Below are 24,153 nucleotides of genomic sequence, written 5' to 3'. Positions count from 1 at the left end.
AACAAACAAGAAATTCCACTGAGTCAATTCTTTTCATTTCCTTCTCCTTTCATTAATTTAGGTAGTGAATGTCCCCGGTAGGTTTTCGCTATTATGTTTCATGTAAGGCTCCCATATTTGTTCAAATATTTCAATATTATTTCTTAATATGTTATTTTTTCTAATGGAATACATTTATTCATTTCTATATATCATTGTTGTATTTTCAAATTATCTTCCGATTTCCAGGTTGACATAATACATTTTTTTGCTACGGCTAGAGCTATCTTAACAAATCTTTTTTGTGCATCCTCCAAATCAATTCCAAATTCTTTGTTTTTTATGTTACTTAGGAGGAAGATCTCTGGATTCTTTGGTATATTGTTTTCTGTAATTTTATTTAATATTTGGTTTAGATCTTTCCAAAATTTTTCTACTTTCTCACATGTCCAGATTGCATGAATTGTTGTTCCCATTTCTTTTTTACATCGAAAACATCTATCAGATACTGTTGGGTCCCATTTATTTAACTTTTGAGGTGTAATGTATAGCCTGTGTATCTAGTTATATTGTATCATAATTAACCTCGTATTTATTGTATTTCTCATCGTTCCAGAACATAACTTCTCCCATGTTTCCTTTTTTATCTTTATATTTAAATCTTGTTCCCATTTTTGTTTAGTTTTACCATTTGTTTCCTCATTCTCCTTTTCTTGCAGTTTAATATACATATTTGTTATAAATCTTTTGATTATCATTGTATCTGTAATCACATATTCAAAGTTACTTCCCTCTGGTAAACTCAGACTGCTTCCTAATTTGTCCTTCAAGTAGGATCTCAATTGGTAATATGCCAGCACTGTATCTTGAGTTATATTGTATTTATCTTTCATTTGTTTCAAAGGATAATAATCTATTTCCTGAAAAACAATTTTCTATTCTTTTGATCCCTTTTTTCTCCCATTCTCTAAAGGAAAGGTTATCTATTGTAAAAGGGAGTAACTTATTTTGCGTCATTATTAGTTTTGGTAATTGATAATTTGTTTTATTTCTTTCTACATGAATCTTCTTCCAAATATTGAGTAGATGATGTAATACTGGAGAACTTCTATGTTGTACCAATTTTTCATCCCATTTATATAATATGTGTTCAGGTATCTTTTCCCCTATTTTATCTAATTCTAATCTAGTCCAATCTGGCTTTTCCCTTGTTTGATAAAAATCTGATAGGTATCTTAATTGTGCGGCTCTATAATAATTTTTAAAGTTTGGCAGTTGTAAGCCTCCTTGTTTATACCATTCTGTTAATTTATCTAGTGCTATCCTCGGTTTCCCCCTTTTCCATAAAAATTTCCTTATTATTTTCTTTAACTTCTTGAAGAATTTCTCTGTCAGGTGTATTGGCAATGCCTGAAATAGGTATAATATCCTTGGAAAAATGTTCATTTTAATACAGTTTATCCTTCCTATTAGTGTTAGTGGTAAATCTTTCCAATGCTCTAAATCGTCCTGTAATTTTTTCATTAGTGGATAATAATTGAGTTTATATAGTTGGCCGAGATTTTTATTTATTTGTATACCTAGGTATCTTATTGCTTGCATTTGCCATCTGAATGGTGATTCCTTCTTAAATTTTGAGAAATCCGCATCATTCATAGGCATTGCTTCACTTTTATTTACGTTAATCTTGTAACCCTACACTTCTCCATATTCCTTCAATTTCTTATATAATTCTTTTATTGATAATTCTGGTTCTGTTAAGTATACTATAACATCATCCGCAAATAAACTGATTTTATATTCCTTGTCTTTTATTTTTATCCCTTTTATATTATTTTCTGTTCTTATCAATTCTGCTAATGGTTCTATAGCTAACGCAAACAATAAAGGTGATAGTGGGCATCCCTGCCGTGTTGACCTGTTTAAGTTAAATTGCTTTGATATATATCCATTTACTGTCACTTTCGCCAATGGTCCCTTATATAATGCTTTAATCCAATTAATATACTTCTTTGGTAAACTGAATTTTTGCAATACTTTGAATAAATAATTCCATTCTACTCTGTCAAAGGCCTTCTCTGCATCTAAAGCAACTGCTACTGTTGGCGCTTTACTCCCTTCTACTGCATGAATTAAGTTAATAAATTTACAAATATTGTCTGTTGTGCGTCTTTTTTTAATAAATCCAGTTTGGTCTAGATTTACCATTTTCGGTACATACTCTGCTAATCTGTTTGCTAATAGTTTAGCTATTATCTTATAATCTGTGTTAAGTAAAGATATTGGTCTATATGACGCTGGTGCGAGTGGATCTTTCCCTTGCTTTAGTATTGCTGTAGTTATTGCAGTTTTACATGAATCTACTAAGCTTTGTGTTTTATCAATCTGGTTGATTACTTCCAGGAGGGGAGGAATTAATAAATCTTTAAATGTTTTATAGAATTCTATTGGGAATCCATCCTCTCCTGGTGTTTTATTATTTGGTAATTTTTGTATTATCTCTTGTATTTCTACTATTCTAAATGGTTCTGTTAATTTATTTTGTTCCTCTATTTTAGTTTTGGTAGTTCAATTTTAGTTAGAAATTCATCTATTGTCCATTCTTTCCCTTCGTTTTCAGTTCGGTATAATTGTTCATAGAATTCTCTAAAGTTTTCCTTGATCTCCTTTGGATTATATGTAACTTGTTTGTCTTTTTTCCTTGATGCCAATACCATTTTCTTAGCTTGTTCTGTCTTAAGCTGCCATGCTAGAATTTTGTGCGTTTTTTCCCCTAGTTCATAATATTTCTGTTTTGTCTTCATTATATTCTTCTCCATCTTATATGTTTGTAGTGTTTCATATTTTATTTTTTTATCTGCCAATTCTTTTCTTTTAGTTGTATCTTCCTTCATTGCTAATTCTTTTTCTATATTTACTATTTCCCTTTCCAACTGCTCTGTTTCCTGATTATAGTCCTTCTTCATCTTGGTTACATAACTTATTATTTGCCGTCTAATGAACGCTTTCATTGCATCCCATAGTATAAACTTATCTTTCACTGATTCCGTGTTTATTTCAAAATACATTTTAATTTGTCTTTCAATGAATTCTCTAAAATCCTGCCTTTTGAGTAACATGGAGTTTAATCTCCATCTATACATTCTTGGAGGGATGTCCTCTAACTTTATTGTCAATATTAAGGGTGAATGGTCCGATAATATTCTAGCTTTATATTCTGTTTTTCTTACTCTATCTTGCATATGAGCTGATAACAAAAATAGGTCTATTCTTGAGTATGTTTTATGTCTAGCTGAGTAATATGAATATTCCTTTTCCTTTGGGTGTTGTTTCCTCCACATATCCAAAAGTTGCATTTCTTCCATCGATTTAATTATAAATTTGGTTACTTTGTTCTTTCTGTTAATTTTTTTCCCAGTTTTGTCCATATTTGAATCCAAATTCAGGTTGAAATCCCCTCCTATTAATATGTTCCCTTGCGTATCTGCTATCTTCAAAAAAATATCTTGCATAAACTTTTGATCTTCTTCGTTATGTGAATATACATTGAGCAGATTCCAAAACTCCGAATATATCTGACATTTTATCATTACATATCTCCCTGCTGGATCTATTATTTCCTCTTCTATTTTAATTGGCACATTTTTACTAATTAATATAGCTACTCCTCTTGCTTTTGAATTATATGACGCTGCTGTTACGTGTCCTACCCAATCTCTCTTTAATTTCTTGTGCTCCAATTCAGTTAAATGTGTTTCTTCCACAAATGCTATATCAATTTTTTCTTTTTTCAGTAAATTTAGCAGTTTCTTCCTTTTACTTTGGTTATGTATTCCATTAATATTTAGTCATATAGTTCAGCGTAGCCATTTTATACTTTGTTTATCTTCCCTTTCTGTTTCTCCATCATTACCTTTCCTTCTTATCCATTTCTGCTTTCTTGTTTTGAACACTTTATAAGACAACATTTCTAAAACATCAAACATTTTCCCTATTCACCTATTTAAAACTTCTTTAACCCCATTCTCCCCTCCCCCTCCTGAGTTGTCCTTTATCCCTTGTCGGACAACCACATCTCCCCTCTCCATTTGGATTTGCGAATTCACTCGCAAACGTCAGCTGATTTTGCAGTGACCGTAACTCCTCCCCACCCAGCCCCCCCCAGAAAAGATTTCAATTTTCATATGTAACAAAGGTCACTCTTTTAATTCCCTCCTTATTCCCTCTATTCCATTTCTCTCCCTTATTAATTCTTGTCTATACTCTATATATTTTCCTCTAAATACGGATACATTCATGTATGCACACTATATATATATATATATATATATATATATACACACATATACCCCTTTACACACATACATATATATCGTGGTCATTTTTACTCATTACATGTCTTCATCTCTCTGCTTGTTTTGTAGTTGTTCTGCAAATTTCCTTGCTTCCTCTGGATCCGAGAATAGTCTGTTTTCCTGCCCTGGAATAATTATTTTAAGTACCGCTGGGTACCTTAACATAAATTTATATCCTTTTTTTCTGTAAGATCGTTTTCGCTGTATTTAACTCCTTCCTCTTCTTCAGGAGTTCAAAACTTATGTCTGTATAGAAAAGAATTTTTTGACCTTTATATTCCAGTGGCTTTTTGTCCTCTCTTACTTCATTGCTTTCTCCAATATATTTTCTCTTGTTGTATATCTTAAGAATTTTACTAAAATGGATCTTGGTTTTTGGTGCGGTTGTGGTTTCGGGGCTAAAGTTCTATGTTCCCTCTCTATTTCCATTTCTTCCTGTAATTCTGGTCTTCCCAGGACCCTGGGGATCCAATCTTTTATAAATTCTCTCATATTCTTGCCTTCTTCATCTTCCTTAAGGCCCACTATCTTTATATTTTTTCTTCTATTATAGTTTTCTATTATATCTATCTTCTGAGCTAACAGCTCCTGTGTCTCTTTAGCTTTTTTATTAGATTCTTCTAATTTCTCTTTTAAGTCTTTTACTTCCATATCTACAAATGTTTCTCGTTTTTCCATATTTTCCACTCTTTTTGCCAATTCTGATATGGCCACTTCCATTTTATTCATTCTTTCTTCTGCATTCTTAATTCTTCTTTTTATCTCATCAAATTCTTGTAATTGCCATTCTTTCACTGATTCCATATATTGTTTAAAAAAAGATACATCCATTGTCTTGCCTTTCTCCTCTTCTTCCACTTCTTTCTGTTCTTCTTTTTCTTCCTCTGGGTTGACCATCTGTTGTTTCCTTGTTTTCTTTTTACCCTCTTCTTTCTTGTTGTCGTTATTGTCTGTGTTCTACACCTGCTGCTGTGCTGCAGGTGTCTCTCTCAGCTGTGGAGATCGACTCCGCAGCTGTTCCCCCCCTCCCGTCAGTGTGTTTTTTTTCATGCGCATCGCGCATGCGCGAGCAGTCGCACATGCGCGGTTGCGCACTTTTACTCGGCTCTGTGAGCCATTTTTGTAGTCCTGAGCCCGGGACCTCCACTGACCTGTGGGAGCGGGCCTCTCTCTCCGCGGCGGGCCTCTTCGGACAGGTAAGGCCTTCACCTTCTTCTTCCGACGTCTTTCCTTCTTCTTTTCTTCCCGTTTTTGGTTTTTCTTTCTTCGCTGCCATTTTCTTCACACTTTTACTTTCACTTTGTTTTGGTTTTTAAGTTTGTGCCTTTGCTTTTTCTCTATTTTTTTTAACTTTTCTGGAGAGGGCTGGAGTTCCCCTACCGGCCACTACTCCATCACTGACTCCTCCCAATTGGTCAAGTTCAAGTTTATTATCACGCCTACCAAAGCGCAGTGATAAAGCAGACCAACTAGATGTCCCATGTGTAGTACAGCATGTAAGACAGTGCAGAGTTAGATCAGTGGTACAGAGCAAAGGCAACATCATTTCACAATTGTGAGCATCATTCAGGAGTGTGTCCGGTTTTAAATTCCTATTTGACTTCACTCCAATGTCCAAATTTTTATAACTTCTGAAATTTGGAGATCTCCAAACTCGCTCTCTTGCTGATTTAATCACTTTACAACCCCACCCCCGGCCTTTGGTCATCTGTCCTGGTGTTTTTGCGGCACACCACAGGAGATCTTGGCACATTTGCTAAGTGAAGTGTGCAATTCTCTTTCTCTCAATTCGCTCTTCTCTGAAACACGTCTGAGCCTTTTTATGACTCAGTCTCAACTTCCTTTTTGCAGTCATCAACGCTGTGTTGTCTATAAATTGCAAAGTTGAAGGTTACCTGACTGCATTTGGTGAGAAACAGCTGTTTTGAAAGTTTCACCCCAGCATTTGAAATCAGTCCCCCCCCCCCCCCTCCCTGTGCAACCTCCCCAGCTCACAAATCACACAGTTCAAAACATACCAAGAGGTATAGGCTAATGGGGTGTAAATTGGGCACACAGACTTGTGGTCTGAAATGGCCTGTTACCATGCTCTATGTATGTATAAATTTCCACACTTCTCTTGGTCATCACTGAATGTAATGTTTCCACAACGGTAAGGGTACTTTAGTTGCCGAGGGCTCCAGCTCTGGAATTTCCTTCCTGCACCTCCTCTGGCTCAAGGTCACTCTCTTTCCTTCGACGTAACCTGACAAAGATGACATGAAAAATTTAGTGGCCCATGTAATATATTTGAATTTTGACTGATCGTCTGGTGTGAAGTTGTGCGACGACCCTACAAGCTGATGCCTTGATCACACCAGATAGGTTGAGTACAACCCAGATATTGTCTATATTTTTTTTCACTCTGCTCAAGTTTAGAATGGTTGTAATTATTCTTAATCACTCATCTCCAAGGATTAGCCAGAATGTCAAAGGAAGTATCACTGGATATGAAGTGGGATGGAGAGCTTGGCTGTCCTGGTTTCTTGCATCATACCAATTTACACACAGCAAGCTCTCACAGATAGGATTGTGAGAATGAAAAGTGAATGTGGTTGATGTTGAGAGATGCTGGGTGAATAAAATTGATCTGCAAACTATTGCTGTGAAAAATATGGATAGATCTTGGGCTTCATTTTAACAACTCTTTTTTTTAAAAAATACTGTCCTTAGTAGATGAAAGTTCCAATAAACTGTTGATAAATCCTGACAGTCTGGCATTTGCCTCCCTCATTAGTCGGCTAGGGAGCCAGGGTACGCGTGAGATGTCTGGCCAGAATGTGGTGTCTGTAGTTTGGGGATGTGTCTGAGATGTCGTGGATCGAGTTCATGGCATTCTCAGGAAAAGGTGAGCAGGCAGATGTTGTGGTCCATGTATGGACCAATGGTGTGGGTAGGCAGGGTTAAGAGGTCCTGCAAAGAGAGTTAGGGAGTTGGGCACAAAATTGAAAGACAGGTCCTCTAGGGTTGTTATCTCAGGACTACCACCTGTGCCATGAGCTAATGAGGTTAGAAATTGGAAGATAATGCAGTTTAACGCATGGCTGAAGAGATGGTTCAGGAGGGAGAGCTTAAGGTTTCTAAATCATTGGGCTCTCTTCCAGGGAAAGTGGGACCTTTTGTGATAGGACAGTCAGTTTGCATCTTAACTGGAGGGGATGTAATACCCTTTTGGGAAGGTTTGTTAGTGCTGCTCCAGTGGTTGGCTGGGGGGGGGGGGGGGGGCTTGGGGTTAAACTAGATTTGCAAGGGGATGGGAATCAGGGTGTCACTGTAGATGAGTGAAGAAAGAAAAACATGAAATTAAGATTCCATGTTATGTTGGAAGTCAGCGGGTAGTACGTGATGAAAATGTTCTCAGCTGTAACTATTTCAATGCATGAAGTATTGTAGGAAAGGTAGATGGGCTTAGTGGCAGTGGAATTCTGACTTTGTGGCCATTAATGAAAGATGGTTGCAGTAGGACTAACAGCTCAATGTTCTGGGCTTTTGTTGTTTCAGACCTGATAGAGCAGGGGAATGAAAGGGGGAGGAGTGAAATTGCTCATCAGGGAAAACATTACAGCTGTTCTCAGGCAGGACAGACCAGAGGGCTCATCTACTGAGACTATATGGGTGGAGCTGAGAAACAGGAAAGGTTTGACCACACTCATGGGGTTGTATTGTAGACCGCCCAATAGTCAGCAAGAATTGGAGGAGCAAATCTATGGAGACATAACAGGCAATTGCATGAAACAAAGTTGTGATAGTAGATTTTAACTTTCCACATATTAAATGGGACTCCTATACTGTAAAAAGGCTGGATGGCTTAGAGCTTTTCAAATGTGTTCCGGATGGTTTTCTAAATCAATATAAAGAAGTACCAATTGAAGAGAGTGGAATACTATACACCATCTCCTATTAGGAAACCAGACTTGACAGGTGTCCAAAGTATGTGTAGGGAACATTTTGGGTCCAGTGATCATAATGCTATTAGTTTCAATTAATTATGGAGAAGGATGTGTCAGTCCTCGGATTGAGATTCTAAGCTGGAGAAAAGCTAATTTCAAGGAAATGAGAAAAGATCTAGAACAGGGGTGTCAAACTCAAATTCACGGAGGGCCAAAATTAAAAACTTGGACTAAGTCGAGGGCCGAACTAAATATTTATTGAAAATTTTCAACAACATCTGCATGTTTTCTCTTCTTTCAACATATGTAATGTTAAACTTTTTCTTATTAAAATAAATGTTTAATAATAGTTTTGGATAAACTCTTTCCAGAAGCATTAACAAATGAGAAATAAAATATTCAATAAATAATATTTCTCTATAAAGGATTTGTCAAATCTTGCTAGTGTGCTGTCGAATAGTAAAATCTGAGGGCTATTGAGAATGTGGGAGAATAACATGATTCCTGAAACAATCAAATGGGTGACTGATTGAGGGCATGAACTCTAGCAGGGTTATTTGCCATGCCCTTTTTCCATTGGTACAGATATCCTTTGATTTACACACTTTTCAAGTTTTATGCCTAATGAGCTTGTATCCAGGTGCAGGACCATTTTTAACCAGGAATATATTTATCACTGTGACCTAAAACTATTGGAATATCGTTTTATCCTGAGGTTAAAGTTCATAATACTTACTCAGGCCTGTGTGCAGGAGGGCGGGGTTTTCGGGCGATCGGGTTGGACAACGAAAGTGCGGGGGCATCGGCTCTCGCTGCAGGGCGGCATCTCGGCGGATCAGCGGCCCCGTCACCGTGAGTCGCGGATCGGCCTGCGGCAGGGAGGGGGAGTGGGCAACGGTCCTGGCGAGGTCAAGCCCGAGGCCTCCGGTTCCGGGCGCTGGGAAGCGGCCTTGGCTTCCCCTGACACCGGCCAGGCCCCAAAACCAGAGTCCACGGTGAGACCCTGCAACATAAACAGAGGAGGTGGGGGCAATTAGCAGGCTGACACCAATGCATTCTGGGATTTGATGTATTACTGTGCATGCGCTATACTGGCGCGGCGGGCATCGGGACACCTCTAATACATTTTTGAAATGATCTTGCGGGCCAAATATAATTATATCGCGGGCCAAATTTGGCCCGCGGGCCAGAGTTTGACATGTGTGATCTAGAATGCATTTTCTAGTTGTATTCTGGCAAAGATGTGCTAGGTAAATGGAATGCATACAAAGGTACAATTTTGAGAGTACAGAGTATATAATATGCTCCTGTCAGGATTAAAGGAAAAGTTAACAGGTGCAGGGAACCTTGGTTTTTTTTTTTTTTTAGGTGACACTTTCCAGCTTTTAATATTTCTCAATCTCAAAACATGCCATCTTCTTTTTTTTTTTAAAAAATTTTTTTTTTATTAAATTTTTTATTTTTCACACCATAAATCACAATAGCCATGATATACACTTTTTCTTTTCCACACATTTACAGTGACTTTTTCTCCCTCCCCCCTCCCTCCTCCCAAGCCACCCCCCCTATTCCCCCCCTCTCATCCATTTTAGTTATACAATCTAGGTTGCATTAATTCAGTTAGTCAATGTTGTCATTCAACAAAAATACACCAGAAATTCTACTGAGTCCATTCTTTTCTTTTCTTCTCCTTCCATCAACTTAGGTAATGTTTGTTCCCGGTAGGTTTTCGCTATTGTATTTAATGTAAGGCTCCCATACTTGTTCGAATATTTCAATATTATTTCTTAAACTATATGTTATTATTTCTAATGGAATACATTTATTCATTTCTATATACCATTGTTGTATTTTCAAATTATCTTCCAATTTCCAGGTTGACATAATACATTTTTTTGCTACGGCTAGGGCTATCTTAACAAATCTTTTTTGTGCATCCTCCAAGTCAATTCCAAATTCTTTATTTTTTATGTTACTTAGGAGAAAGATCTCTGGATTCTTTGGTATATTGTTTTCTGTTATTTTATTTAATATCTGATTGAGATCATCCCAAAATTTTTCTACTCTCTCACATGTCCAGATTGCATGAATTGTTGTTCCCCTTTCTTTTTTACATCGAAAACATCTATCAGATACTGTTGGGTCCCATTTATTTAACTTTTGCGGTGTAATGTATAGTCTGTGTAACCAATTATATTGTATCATACGCAGCCTCGTATTTATTGTATTTCTCATCGTTCCAGAGCATAACTTCTCCCATGTTTCCTTTTTTATCTTTATATTTAAATCTTGTTCCCATTTTTGTTTAGTTTTACCATTTGTTTCCTCATTTTCCTTTTCTTGCAGTTTAATATACATATTTTTTATAAATCTTTTGATTAACATTGTATCTGTAATCACATATTCAAGGTTACTTCCCTCTGGTAAACTCAAGTTGCTTCCTAATTTATCTTTCAAGTAGGATCTCAGTTGGTAATATGCCAGCGCTGTATCTCCCGTTATATTGTACTTATCTCTCATTTGTTCAAAGGATAAGAATCTACTTCCTGAAAAACAATTTTCTATTCTTTTAATCCCTTTTTTTTCCCATTTTCTAAAGGCAAGGTTGTCTATTGTAAAAGGGAGTAGCTTATTTTGCGTCAATATTAGTTTTGGTATTTGGTAATTTATTTTATTTCTTTCTACATGAATCTTCTTCCATATATTGAGGAGATGGTGTAATACTGGAGAAGTTCTATGTTGTACCAATTTTTCGTCCCATTTATATAATATGTGTTCAGGTATCTTTTCCCCTATTTTATCTAATTCTAGTCTCGTCCAGTCTGGTTTTTCCCTTGTTTGATAAAAATCTGATAGGTACCTTAATTGTGCGGCTCTATAATAATTTTTGAAGTTTGGCAATTGTAAGCCTCCTTGTTTATACCATTCTGTTAATTTGTCTAGTGCTATCCTCGGTTTCCCCCCTCTCCATAAAAATCTCCTTATTATTTTCTTTAACTCTTTGAAGAATTTTTCTGTCAGTTGTATTGGCAATGCCTGAAATAAGTATAGTGGGAACCTTGGTTTTTGAGGGATATTGGGGATCTGGTTCCCTGTGAAGAGAGAGCTGTACACCAGGTATTGGCAACATAGAGCAAAAATGGTACTTGAGGAGTATTTTTTTTTAAATGCAAGAAAAACCTCAAGAAATCAGCAAAACTGAGGTTGCTTTGGCAGACATTGTGAGGGAAAATCCTAAGGGTTTCTATAGGAAAAAGAAAGGGATAGTAAGGGACAAAATTGGTTCTTTTGAAAATCAGGGTGGTTGGCTATGTATGGAGCCAAAAGAGATGGGGGAGATCATACATGTTTTTTTGCATCAGTATTTACTAGGGAAGTAAGGAAAACAAGCAGTGAGGTCATGGAACCTGTACAGATTAAAGAGAAGAGGTCCTTGCTGTCTTAAAGCAAATAAGGGTGAATAAATCCCCAGGGCCTGACAAGCTATTCCCTCAGACCTTAAGGGAGGCTAGTGTAGAAATTATAGGGGCTTTGGCAGAAATATTTAAAATGTTCTTAACCACAGATCTGATGCTGAAAGATTGGAGGGTAGCTCATGTTCTGTTGTTTTTAAAAATAAAAGTAACCTTGGAAATTGTAAGCCTGTGAGCCTGATGTTAGGAGTAGGTAAATTATTGGAATGTGTTCCAAGAGATTGGATATAGAAGTATTTGGATAGCTTTTGTATCTGATCCCAACTAATTTCCTGCAATATTAACATTACTCCACCAAGTTGATTAGTTTTCAGTATATAAATAAAATTTAAAGAGTGAACTTTTTTTTAAACACTTCAGACCCTTTTCACTGCTTTTAATTTTAAGATTGCTAAAGGCTAATTTACATATCTTGGTGTAAGAATTACTAAGAATCACGAACATTTGTTTAAGGAAATTTTTTTTGTGTCTGTTAAACCAGCTGAAGAAATCTTTATCTCACTGATCTTCTCTTTTGATGTCCTTAATCAGACGAATTACTGTTATTAAGATTAATATTTTACCCAAGTTTTTATATTTTTCAAGCTATAACAACTATTGTTCCTAAATTTTTTTTTACTCGTTTGATTCCATTATATCATCATATATTTGGAAAAATAAAATGTCCTCGTTTAAATAAAGTTAATCTAAAGAAAAATGGAGGTTTGGCTCTACTAATCTTAGATTTTATTATTGGGCTGTTAATATTCATTACATTAGATTTTAGTTATATTATGATAATAAAATAGGCGGCCCCACTTGGGTTAATTTGGAGTTGAATTTGACTCAGAAATTTTCTATTGTTTCAAAACTTGAAGCGTTTTTGCCTTTTCCTAATGGCAAAAAGATTGATAATCTCATGGTAAAACACACGATTAGGATTTGGTTTCAGTTTAGAAAACATTTTGGACTCCAAAGGTTTCTTCTTTATAGTCCTATTCTGTCATATGACTTTTATCAACTTTCTTTGATGGACTCTTCCTTTTATGAATTATTTATTGATAATTATATTTCTACATTTGAAAAACTCTCTACCAAATTTAATTTACCAAATTCTAATTTTCTGTAATTATTCTTTTTTAATTGTATTTTTAACTTTTAAGAAATGCATGTGTGCAGGACTCGATGTATATACAAATGTATACAAAAAAATTATATCCTTAAAATACCCATTAAGCAGTGAAATAATCCCTCCATACCTTTTAGAGAAAGGAAAAGAGGCAGTGAGCAGAAGGGGAGAAGAAGAAAAAGGAAAAGAGCTGGCATCAACATTTAATACAATCAAAAAAGAAATAAAAATAAATTATTAATAAGGGATGAAAATTAAATATAAAATATTTAATAAATAGACTAAACTATCTGGGTTTTTAAATAATTCAAATAAGGTTGCCAAATATCTATGAACATGTTATATACATTTCTAAGATTATAAGTAATTTTTTCCAGGAGTATACAACTTTGCACTTCCATATTCCAATGATCAATATGCAAGAGCGAATTGGATTTCCATGTTACTGCTATACATTTCTTGGTTATTGCCAAAGCGATTTTAATAAATTTGGATTTACTATTGAGAAAGTTAACACTCATAACAGCCAAATTCATCAAAAGCAACAATTGTGGATCAAGAGGGCAGTCCACCCCATAATTTTCATTAAATTTATCCAAAAAAGGTCTTAATTTCATGCATAACCACGTAGAATGTATAAAAGTACCAATATCTATGCCACACCCAAAACACATATTTAAGTTTTCAGATTTATTTTTATGTAACATCTGAGGTGTGAGAAATAGTTGATGTAAAAAAAAATTAAAATTTATCATTCTATATCTTGAATTAATAAGAACTGTTATGCTATCCGAGCATAAATTTGACCACCATTGTTGATCAATTACAGTGCCCAAATCCAATTCCCATCTCTCCTGATATCTATGTAACCCAATTTTTGCACTTTGATCTTGGAGCAGGAAATACATAATAGAAATAAATTTAGTTGCATCCCCTTTTTGAATTAGAATCTCCATGTCTGTGCACGTTGGTAGGACCAATGATGGTCCCGTGGTGGTACGCCATTAGGCAGGCGAACCGGCCCCGCTTGTCACACACGCGGCGGGGCAGCCGGCCAAAATGGTGCCGTCGGGGGTTTCCTCCCGACCTCAACACCGGGCTTACAAGCCCGCGCTGGGGGACCCACGTGATGCCTCGGTGACATCGGGGCCCCCCAGCGCGGTTCTCAGCCAGGTCCAGGCTGGGAGTACAAGACTAGCCAGGCAGCCAGCAATAAATCAGTTTTTGCTCACTGAACTCAACCCGTCTGGTTGTGCAATCCTTCAGTTAGCAGTGTAGCCGCCGCTACAATTGGCAACCCTGACAGGTTCAAACGTCTTTGAACCCAACATGAATGACCCTTCGATCAACACTATAGCCATCAAGCTCCCTGACTTCTGGGTTCAGGAGCCGGAGACCTGGTTCAGTCACGCAGAGGCTCAGTTTCATCTCTGCCAGATTTCATCAGATTCTACCAAGTTTTACCATGTACCAGGACCAGGCCACCGCCAAACGAGTGCTGCACCTTGTTCAGCACCCACCTGCGGAAGATAAGTACAGGACCATCAAGTGGGTGCTCACTGGCTCCCTCGGCCTCTCCAGGTGCCAGCATGCCGGTCGGATGCTGCGCTTTGATGCCTTGGGGGACAGAACTCCAATTGAGTTGATGGACGAGATGCTCGCGCTCATGGGCAATCACACCAACTGCCCACTCTTCGAGCGCATCTTCCTCAACCATCTGCCTGAAGACATCCGGCAGTTACTGTCCCAGGAGAGCTTCGTCGACCCTAGGAAGGTCGCTCAAAAGGCTCAGGAGCTATGGCTCGAACGATTCCCGGAGGCTCAGCAGTCCAGCAGGTTATGAGTCACGGGCATGACCACGCCAAACCTTCCTCTAGCGCTGCGGTGGAACACCCGGCCCCTGCAGGGGCCTCAAAGAGCATAGCCAGAAGGAAGTCATCCACTTCAGGCCTTTGCTTCTTCCACCAGCGCTGGCGAGCCAAGGCTCAGAAGTGTCGTCAGCCCTGCTCATTCCAGGGAAATGAGCAGATCGGCCGCTGTTAATGGCTGCGGCAGCTGGCCAAGAACACAGCCTTCTCTACCTGCGGGATTCAGTCGCCAGCCGACGCTTCCTCGTTGACACCTGGGCTCAGATCAGCGTCATCCAGGCCACAGCCATCGAGTCCTCCCCTCCGTGCAGCCAATTTGACGGAGATCCGAACGTATAGAGACAAGGCCGTCCACTTCCAGATCGGCCAACGAAAGTTCTCGTGAAGGTTCACCGTTTCGTCCCTTCCAACCACCATCCTGGGTGTCGACTTCCTCCACACCCACAGACTCCTGGTCGACATTCGAGGTAGGCGACTGGTAGATTCCCATACCTTCCAATCCGTTCACTTCAATGCCTCCTGCACAGAGCAGCCACAGATGGCCATGGACAGCATGCTCAAGGACGAGTTTCAGCTTATCCTGGATGAGTTCCCGTCCCTCTTCAAGCTGCAGTTCTCCACCGCCTCACCATGCCATGGGGTGTTTCATTACATCCCCACCCAAGGCCCGCTGGTCCACGCCAAGGCACGCCGGCTCCCGCCGGATAAGCTCCAGATAGCGAAGGAAGAGTTCTCGCATCTGCAGGAGCTGGGGATTATTCGACACTCCGACAGTCCTTGGGCCTCACCACTTCACCTGGTCCCAAAAGCCTCCGGCAGCTGGCATCCCTGCAGAGATTATCGACAGCTTAATGACATGACAGTACCTGACAGTTACCCAATCCCTCACATCCAGGACTTTACGGCCAACCTGCATGGTGCGAGGGTATTCTCCAAGGTCGACCTGGTGCGCGGGTATCATCAAATCTCGGTGCACCTTGAGGACATACACAAAATGGCCATCATCACCCCCTTTGGCTTGTTCGAGTTCCTACGCATGCTGTTCGGGCTTAAGAATGCCACCCAGACCTTCCAGCGCCTTATGGACACAGTGAGCAGGGATTTGAATTTCGTATTCATTTACCTGGACGACATCCTTGTCGCCAGCAGAGACCGGGCACAACACAAGTCCTCACCTGCGCACCCTCTTCTCCCGACTGGCTGACTTCGGCCTAACGATCAATCCGGCCAAGTGCCAGTTCGGGAAAGAGTCCATGCAATTCCTGGGCCATACCAGGAACCATACCTGCTGAAGGAGCCACACCTGCTGCTACGAAGGTCGCTGAAATCAGGGAATTTCCGTGCCCGGACAACCTCAAGGGGCTACAGGAGTTTGCGGATATGGTCAATTTCTATAACCGCTTAATTCCAGGCACTGCGCGCATTATGCAGCTGCTCTTCGTCCTCATCGCGGCCAAATACGAGACACTCGCCTGGACTCCAGAGGCCAGCAGGGCTTTCGAAGCCACGAAAGGTGCCTTCACAAAGGCTACCCTGCTCGTCCACCCACGCACCAACCTGCATATGGCGCTCTCCATCGATGCCTCTTCCACAGCCGTCAGCGCCGTCCTGGAGCAGCAGGTGAATGGACAGTGGAAATCACTGGCATTCTTCAGCCGACTTCTTTACCCGCCAGAGCGCAAGTATAGCGCTTTCAATTGTGAGTTGCTGGGCATGTACCTGGCTGTGCGTCATTTCCGCTATTTCTTGGAGGGGAGGCCTTTCACCATTTTTACCGACTACAAACCCTTCACTCAGGCGCTCACTATGGCAAGAGATCCCTGGTCGGCCCACCAACAGTGTCACCTCTCCTTCGTTTCGGAGTTCACCACCGACATTCGGCACAAAGCAGGGAAAGATAACGTGGTCGCCAACGCATTCTCACGATGGGCCATTTGCGTGCTGACACCTGGCCTCGACTTCGAACAGCTCGCCCGGGACCAGAAGTCTGACGAGGAGACGCGGGCCTTCAGGACTGCCATCACGAGCCTGCGGTTCCAGGACCTCCCGACTCCTCATGATGAGGGCACCGTCCTGTGCGATGTCTCCATGGGCACCCCGTGACCAGTGGTTTCCCAGCAGTGGCGCAGGCAAATCTTCCACCATATTCATGACCTTTCCCACCCTTCCATCAGGTCCACGGTCTGTATGGTAGCAGAACGTTTCGTCTGGCGTGGGCTTCAGAAGCAGATTGTGGAGTGGGTCAGAACCTGCACCCATTGCCAGCTTTCCAAGGTACACAGGCACACCAGAGTGCCCGTACAAGATTTCAAACACGTCCGGGAATGGTTCAGCCTCATACATGTACTCATCGTCGGACCCTTACCCATTTCTCGAGGTAACTGTCACCTTTTCACAGTGGTAGATCGCACCACTCATTGGCCCAAGGTGATCCCGATGCCAGATACCTCCTGAGCACTTTTGAATGGTTGGGTTGCCCGGTTCGGTATCCCGAACCACCTCACCAGTGATCGGGGCACCTAGATCACCTCTGGGCTCTGGGCACAGCTCGCCAACAGGGGATCGAGCTACATCACACCATGGCCTATCACCCACAAGGCCAATGGGCTAGTTGAGCGATTGCACCGCCACCTTAAATCGGCACTTATGGCCTGCCTCATCGGCCCCGACTGGGTGGATGAGCTGCCTTGGGTGCTCCTGGGCATTCACTTGACACCCAAAGAAGACCTCCAGGCATCATCAGCTGAGCTGGTCTACGGTGCACCGCTAGCTCTACCCGGTGAGTTCGTCAACGCACCTTACAATCCCTAGCAGTCACCGCACGGTTTACTTCCCCACCTCTGGGTCCAGTTGGAGTCCTTCACACCCCCACCGCCACCCAGACACAGCTCACGGGTCTCTTACATCCCCAGTGAGCTGTACTCCACAGAGTACGTTTTTATTAGGTGGGGCCTGTCCACAGCACCTCTACAAAGACCATATGAAGGGCCGTACAATGTCGTCCAGCATTCAGGATCCACTTTCACAGTGGACATTGGTGGTAAGAGGGAACTGTTTACGGTGCACAGGTTAAAGCCAGCCCACCTCGACCCCACCGAACCAGTAGTTGTGGCCCAACCCAAGAAGTGAGGCCGCCCGGCAAAAAAGGACATTGGCGCCAGTTCTGGGGGGGACTGTGTGGTGGTACGCTATTAGGCAGGCGAACCGCCCCCACTTGTCATGCATGCGGTAGGGCAGCCGGCCAAAATGGGACCGTTGGGGGTTTCCTCCCGATCTTGGCACTGGGCTCAGAAGCCCGCGCTTGGGGACTCTAGCGTGGTTCTCAGCCAGGTCCGGGTTGGGAGAATAAGACCAGCAAGGCAGCCTGCAATAAATCAGTTTTTGCTCACTGAACTCAACCCGTCTGGTTGTGTGATCCTTCAATTAGCAGTGTAGCCGCCGCTACAATCCCAACTTATCCCTTAAAAAAGATTGTAATTTGAGAAAGCAGTAGAATGTTCTGTTAGTCAAATTATATCTTTTTTTAGTTTCTGAAAAAGACATGAATTTCCTCCTCAATACACCTGATACCAGGTGTTTAAAATTTTATTCCCCAAAACCATAAATTGTTTGATCTTGTCCCAGACACAAAATACATACTTCAATAGAGAATTATTTGTTTTTTTTTCTGATTAATTTAGAGTCCCATTTATATACAAATTCTTCTGCCTTCTCTTCTCCTACTATGTGCAAACCAATTGTAACCCATCTGATTTTTTTTAAAAAAGGAAGCAACAAATCCAGCTAAATTATATTTCTTAAAATCGGGTAGTTTTAACCCAATTTATAATCCCAGGTCAATTTTTCCATGGAGATTCTAGATATCTTGCCTGACCATAAAAATAAACGAACATGAATATTTAAATTTTCAAAACAAAATAGTAGGGAATGGGATAGTTAACGATTGGAAAAAGATATTGATGTCTGCGTTATTTTCATTTTAATACCGTTGACTCTGCCCAACAATGTGGTGTATGTATTCTTATGTTCAAATCTAATTTAAAAAATATTGAAAAAGAAAAGCCAGGGACTGATTAGGGATAGTCAATATGGTTTTGTGCATGGTAGGTTGTGTTTAACCAATCTTGTAGTTTTCTGCGGAGGTTACCAGGAAAGTTAAATTTATTATAATCATGATTGATTGGAAGAATGAAGAATTTTGAATGTTCCAGAGATTCTCTGTCCAATGTCTGGAGGTCGCTATCCATTCGATAAGTTCCCTCTTATTTTGATTAGAGGGAGGGGGTAGATTAGATTTAGTTTTTAGATTTTTTGTTTGATAAAATGGAAAAAAAGGAAAAACAATGTTTTTGGTTTAATATGGTAAATATGGGTTTAATATGGTTATCATAGATTAATTTACAACTTGTTTCACATGTGGATTAAAGAACTGTTCAAGGTAGTTTCATCTTTCTTTGTATATTTGTATCTATATAAGATGACTTGTTAATGTTTTATAATTTTATATGCAAGTTTATATGTTAAACTCAATAAAAATATTTTAAAAAGAAAAAAAAGTTGATGAGGGAAAGGCTGTGGATGTTATCTACATGGACTTTAAGACCTTTGGCAAAGTCCCACATGGGAGGTGAGTCAGGAAGGTTCAGGCGCTAGGTATTCATCGTGGGGTAGTAAACTGGATTCAACATTGGCTATATGGAAGACAGCAGAGCATGGAGGTGGGTGATTGCTTCTCAGACAGGAGGCCTGTGACTAGTTGTGTGCCTCGGGGATCAGTGCTGGGATCATTGTTGTTTGTCATCTATATCAATGATCTGGATGATAATGTGGTAAATTGGATCAGCAAGTTTGCAGGTGATACTAAGATTGGAGGTTATATGGACAGCAAGGGAGGCTTTCAAAAATTTGAAGAGCGATCTGGACCAGCTGTAGAAATGGGCTGAAAAAATGACAGATGAAATTTAATGCAGACAAGTGTGAAGTACTGCATTTTAGAAGGGCGAACCAAGAAAGGACATACACGGTAAATAGTAGGGCACTGAGGAGAGTGGTAGAACAGAAGGATCTGAGAATACAGATACATAATTCCCTGAAAGTGGTGTCACAGGTAGATGGGGTGTGAATAGAGCTTTTGGCATATCAACCTTCATAAATCGAAGTAGTGTATCACATATAGAATTGGTGAGGCCGTATTTGGAGTACTGGGTGCAGTTTTGATCACCTAACTACAAGAAAGATTTTTAAATTTAAATGTGGCTTGCTTTGAATGGTGGGAGGAAACAGGAGCACCCAGGGAAACCCCACTCAAACACTGAGACAATACAAACTCTTTACAGTGTTGAATTCGAACCCTATTCCCAATCACTGGCGCTGTAAAGGTGTTGCATTAACTGCTACGTCAACCATATCGACCCAAACTTTTAAAAAACTTAAGGTAGAAGGAGTGCAGAGAAGATTTACTGGGATGTTGCTGGGACTTAAGGCTAAACAGGTTAGGACTTTACTACCTGGAAAGTAGAAGAATGAGGAGAGATTTGATAAAGGTATGCAAAATTATTAGGGGTATAGATCGAGTAAATGCAAGTAGTATTTTTCCACTGCGGGTAACTGCAATACAAACTAGTGGATATGGGTTAACGGTGAAAGGGGAAAAGTTGTGGGGGAACTTCACACAGAGGGGTGAGAGTGTGGAATGAGCTGCTGACTGAAGTGTGAATGTGGGCTCCTTTTTAACATTTGAGAAGAGTTTGAACAGGTACATGGATGGGAGGGGCACGGAGGACTAAGGACTGGGTGCGATCAGTGGGACTCTGTAGAATAGTAGTTCGGCACAGACTAGAAGGGCTAAGGAGCTTGTTTCTGTGCCATAATGTTCTATGTTGTTTGGCTGTGACTCACCAATGGAAACTGGCCTGTCTTGGTCTGAAGAAGTGATGGCAAGAATGGGAGGGAAGATTGGAGGGAATTCTAAGGCTCTCTGCATTGGTAGAACCTGAGTGGCTTTTCTGGCCAGGGTTGGGGTGCTTGTATATTTCTTGCTCCCTTTAAATTCAACAGATTCAGAGGAAAATCTGTTATGCTATTGTATAATGCAAGAACAAAAGACCTTGGAGTCTTGTTTAGCCCATTGAGTCTGCCTTGCCATTTAATCATGAGCTGATCCATTTTCCCATTCAGCCCCACAGCCTGATCTTTCCCCCATAATCTTTGATGCCCTGGCTAAACAAGAATCTGTAGCGTTCATGCTACGCAAGCGTGAAGAAGAATGACATGCACACCAGAGCCTTGGAATCTAGACTGGTTTATTGCATTGGCCGTTGCGCTGATATGGGCCCCAGGGGCTGAGTCAAGGCCCCATGTCATTGGAGCACCAGCCTGGGATTGGCTGGCCTTCCCACCGCAGTTTCTGCTGTGCAGGAGGTCACCTGGGATGACGGCCGGTGTCACTCCATCTCCACCTCCCCAAGTCTGCATGGTCACCATGTTTGTTGGCCATTGGGTGGGCCGGACTGTACATGGGCCATTACAAATCTATCAATCTCTGCTTTAAATTCACCCACCTGTGGTAACAAATTCAACAGATTTACCATCTTCTGGCTGATGAAATTCCTACACATCTTTGTTCCAAGCGGACATCCTTCAATCCTGAAGTTGTGCCCTCTTGTTCTGGATTCTCCCTCCATGGGAAATAACCTTTCTTCATGTACTCTGTCCACGCCTTTCAATATTCAAAATATTTCAATGAGATCGCCTTCATTCTTCTAAATTTCAAAGAATACAGACCAAGAGCTGTCAAACACTTCTCACATGATAACCCTTTCATACCTGGAATCATTCCTCTGAACCCTCTCCAACATTCTTTTGGAAATGAGGAGCCCAAAATTTCTCACAATACTCCAAGTGAGGTCTCATTAGAGCCATATAAAGCCTCAACAACACATTCCTGTTCTTGTTTTCTATTCCTTTCAAAGAAAGGCAATAAAAATTATGGTTATTAAAATGAATAACATCCAATAGTCTGGACAATGCGCTAGTTCTGCGTTTCCAAAAGCTTGCTAGAATGGTGGAGTTTTATTATGTTACCATGGAGGGTTTGCTTAGATTTCTATTGCTGAAGTCTCTGGTGTGAAACAAACTCAGAACCTCTGACAGAGTCAAGCGCTACCTACTGATATGGGGTGATTGAGGTCACTGTTGAAATGCTCAGTTGCCTTGACACTAGAAGTTCTGCTCCTGATCCTGCTTTAGTATCTGACCCACATTTGTCCATTTGAAATGTGCTTGTCTTTAAATCCAAGTTACCATTTTATTCCAAGCATAAGTGCATTATTTTGGAATCCCTCTGTGGCCTTGTATCTCTGCTATCTTTGTAACCTCTGTTGTCACTACTCTGGCCTCCCTGCTCTCCACTAATGTCTGGAAAGGTCATACAAGGTCTGTTTACAGAATAAATACCAAGCAGAACTTCTAACTCTATTCTCCTCCTGTTAGTGCTTCCTGGAATCGAGAATACCTTGCATTCCTTTGGTTTCTGAGTTCTGACGGAAACATCCATTTCCTTCATTTTAGGCCCTGTATCTTTGCATTACGCCCTCATCTATGCCAGTGTTACTCTTGGATTGAACTAATCGACCTGTGGCTTCCATCTTCAGTGCCTTTATTTCAATTTTCCAAGTTCTCCACTCCATCCACTATCTTGATTACTGTGCTCCATCGTTGATTGCCAAGACACAGACCCTGTCTGCCTCCACCCCTTCCAGGTTGGAGACTGGTGAGTTTTGTTTCTCCAGTTTGTGGGTGGCCACAGCTTGGCAGGACACAAGGCCCTTGACGACATGTCATTGTGGTGATGTAGCGTGGAATTGATGTGGTTTCTCCAGCTCTTGTGTCTTCACAGCCTACAAAGGGAAATTGGTTTTCATGAGCATTTGGGAACTCCTGGGAACTCCAGAGGTTGTGTTTGGAGTGGTGAAGAATATCAAATGTAGGGTAAGCAAGTGGTCAGAGTTGAAGGAGTGCAGAGACCCAGGAGGTAGGGCTGAAGGAGGATGGGCAGGGAGGTGAGACAGTGAAGGAATTTGGTGCAGGTTGTGGAAGCTCCCTTTGGATGTTGAACTGAAAATTGAAGTGTTGGAAGGCAGAAGCAAATCTTTGTCCCCACCATTTGTGGAGAATTGTCAAGGTTTGGCTGATTTCCCCTGTCTGCATTGTTCATCGAATGCCTTTACCAGCTGCCTTGTGAAATCTTGAGCTGCAACACATGCTGAGCTTCTTGATAACTGGCACTGAAACTATGTAATTAAGTAACATAAAATTTAAATATATTAAAGGAGCTTACAGCAACCTGGTGTTGACAGCCACTCCATGTGTAATTCAGTGATTTGGCTGAGTTATGCAGAGTGAACATTTTAAATTTGGTTCTGTGTACGTCAATGGCAGGGGTTATGGAAAGGGATGCACAGAGATGGTTGTCTACTCCTTTTTGGAAATGTCCCATTTAAACCTTTCCTTTCAAATGCTCCGACTTGACCAAACATCTGGTTGCGTGCGCTGATATCTCGAGGGTGGGGCTGTGTTGATCTTTGATGACACTCCTGTAAAGTGCCGCAGAACAGTTGGGGATGAATTCAACAGTTGAACTGGATAGATCTTCATAGGATTAGGTTGTCTTTACAGGGTGAACAGAGGGTAACAAGAAACAGAATCTTGTTCAGAGAGGGGTTGGAGTTGAAGTGGACATCAGCCATGCTGTGATTGAATAGAAGAGTGAATAGTCTTCAGTGATGTCCATGTTCCAATGAATGGAAAGGAAACACCATCTAGCTGTTGTTTGGAAATTACTTGGAAGGAAAACTCCTTGGAATTTGACACTGTTTGGAAGAGTTGACCCTGGTGCCCCCATATGCTAATCTGCTTGCAGGGGCCATGCTCACGCGACTGTTTGGGGGAGCTTGCTGTGTTCATATTGGCTCCTTTGTTTCTACAGTGATGTTGATTCAAACTGAGTCATGTGATTGTGATTGTGATTGTAAGTCATGTGATTGTGAATGCTTTCACACTAGGGGGTGCAGAAAGACAAAGATCTAATTTTTGTTGTTTGGATTGAAGGTTCTGTTCCAGAGGTGAGTCTTTGAGTCTTGATATCCTGTTTATAATATTGATGATTGCTGTACTTCTAGGTGCTTTTTCCGGTTTTGTTACGGTGTGTTGCCTTGTCAATCTGCAAATACTGTAATTACATGTTCTCTGGTACCATGAGCTTGTGATTGCAGTCAGAATGGCAGAAATAGCAGGAGTAGGCCATTCAGCCATTCAAGAAGATCATGACTGGTCTAGCTGTGGACTCGGTTCTTCCTTCCTACCTCTTCCCCATGACCCTTCATTCCCTGACTTGGCTAAAATATATTTCTGTTTTACATATATTTAATGAGGCCACCTCCA

The 24,153-nt window shown here is 40.7% G+C and overlaps 1 protein-coding gene across 3 annotated transcripts in view; it reads left to right on the top strand.

Moving 5' to 3' along the window:
• Window positions 1-24,153, top strand: part of apba1b (amyloid beta (A4) precursor protein-binding, family A, member 1b) — a 189,653-nt gene that overhangs the window by 38,501 nt on the left and 126,999 nt on the right. For 2 of the 3 annotated variants that reach the window (XM_069922338.1, XM_069922321.1), the window contains exon 1: window positions 23,759-23,834. The exons of the other annotated variant lie outside the window; for it this stretch is intronic. The gene's annotated coding sequence lies outside the window, so the exon portion shown is untranslated. Of the gene's footprint in view, window positions 1-23,758; window positions 23,835-24,153 lie in introns of those variants that run through there. 3 annotated transcript variants of the gene reach the window in all.

Source organism: Narcine bancroftii, chromosome 1 (genome assembly GCF_036971445.1).
Source record: "Narcine bancroftii isolate sNarBan1 chromosome 1, sNarBan1.hap1, whole genome shotgun sequence".
Classification (NCBI taxonomy): Eukaryota; Metazoa; Chordata; class Chondrichthyes; order Torpediniformes; family Narcinidae; genus Narcine; species Narcine bancroftii.
The sequence above is the reverse complement of the archived record's forward strand: the minus strand, read 5'-3'. Positions and strand labels throughout refer to the sequence as shown.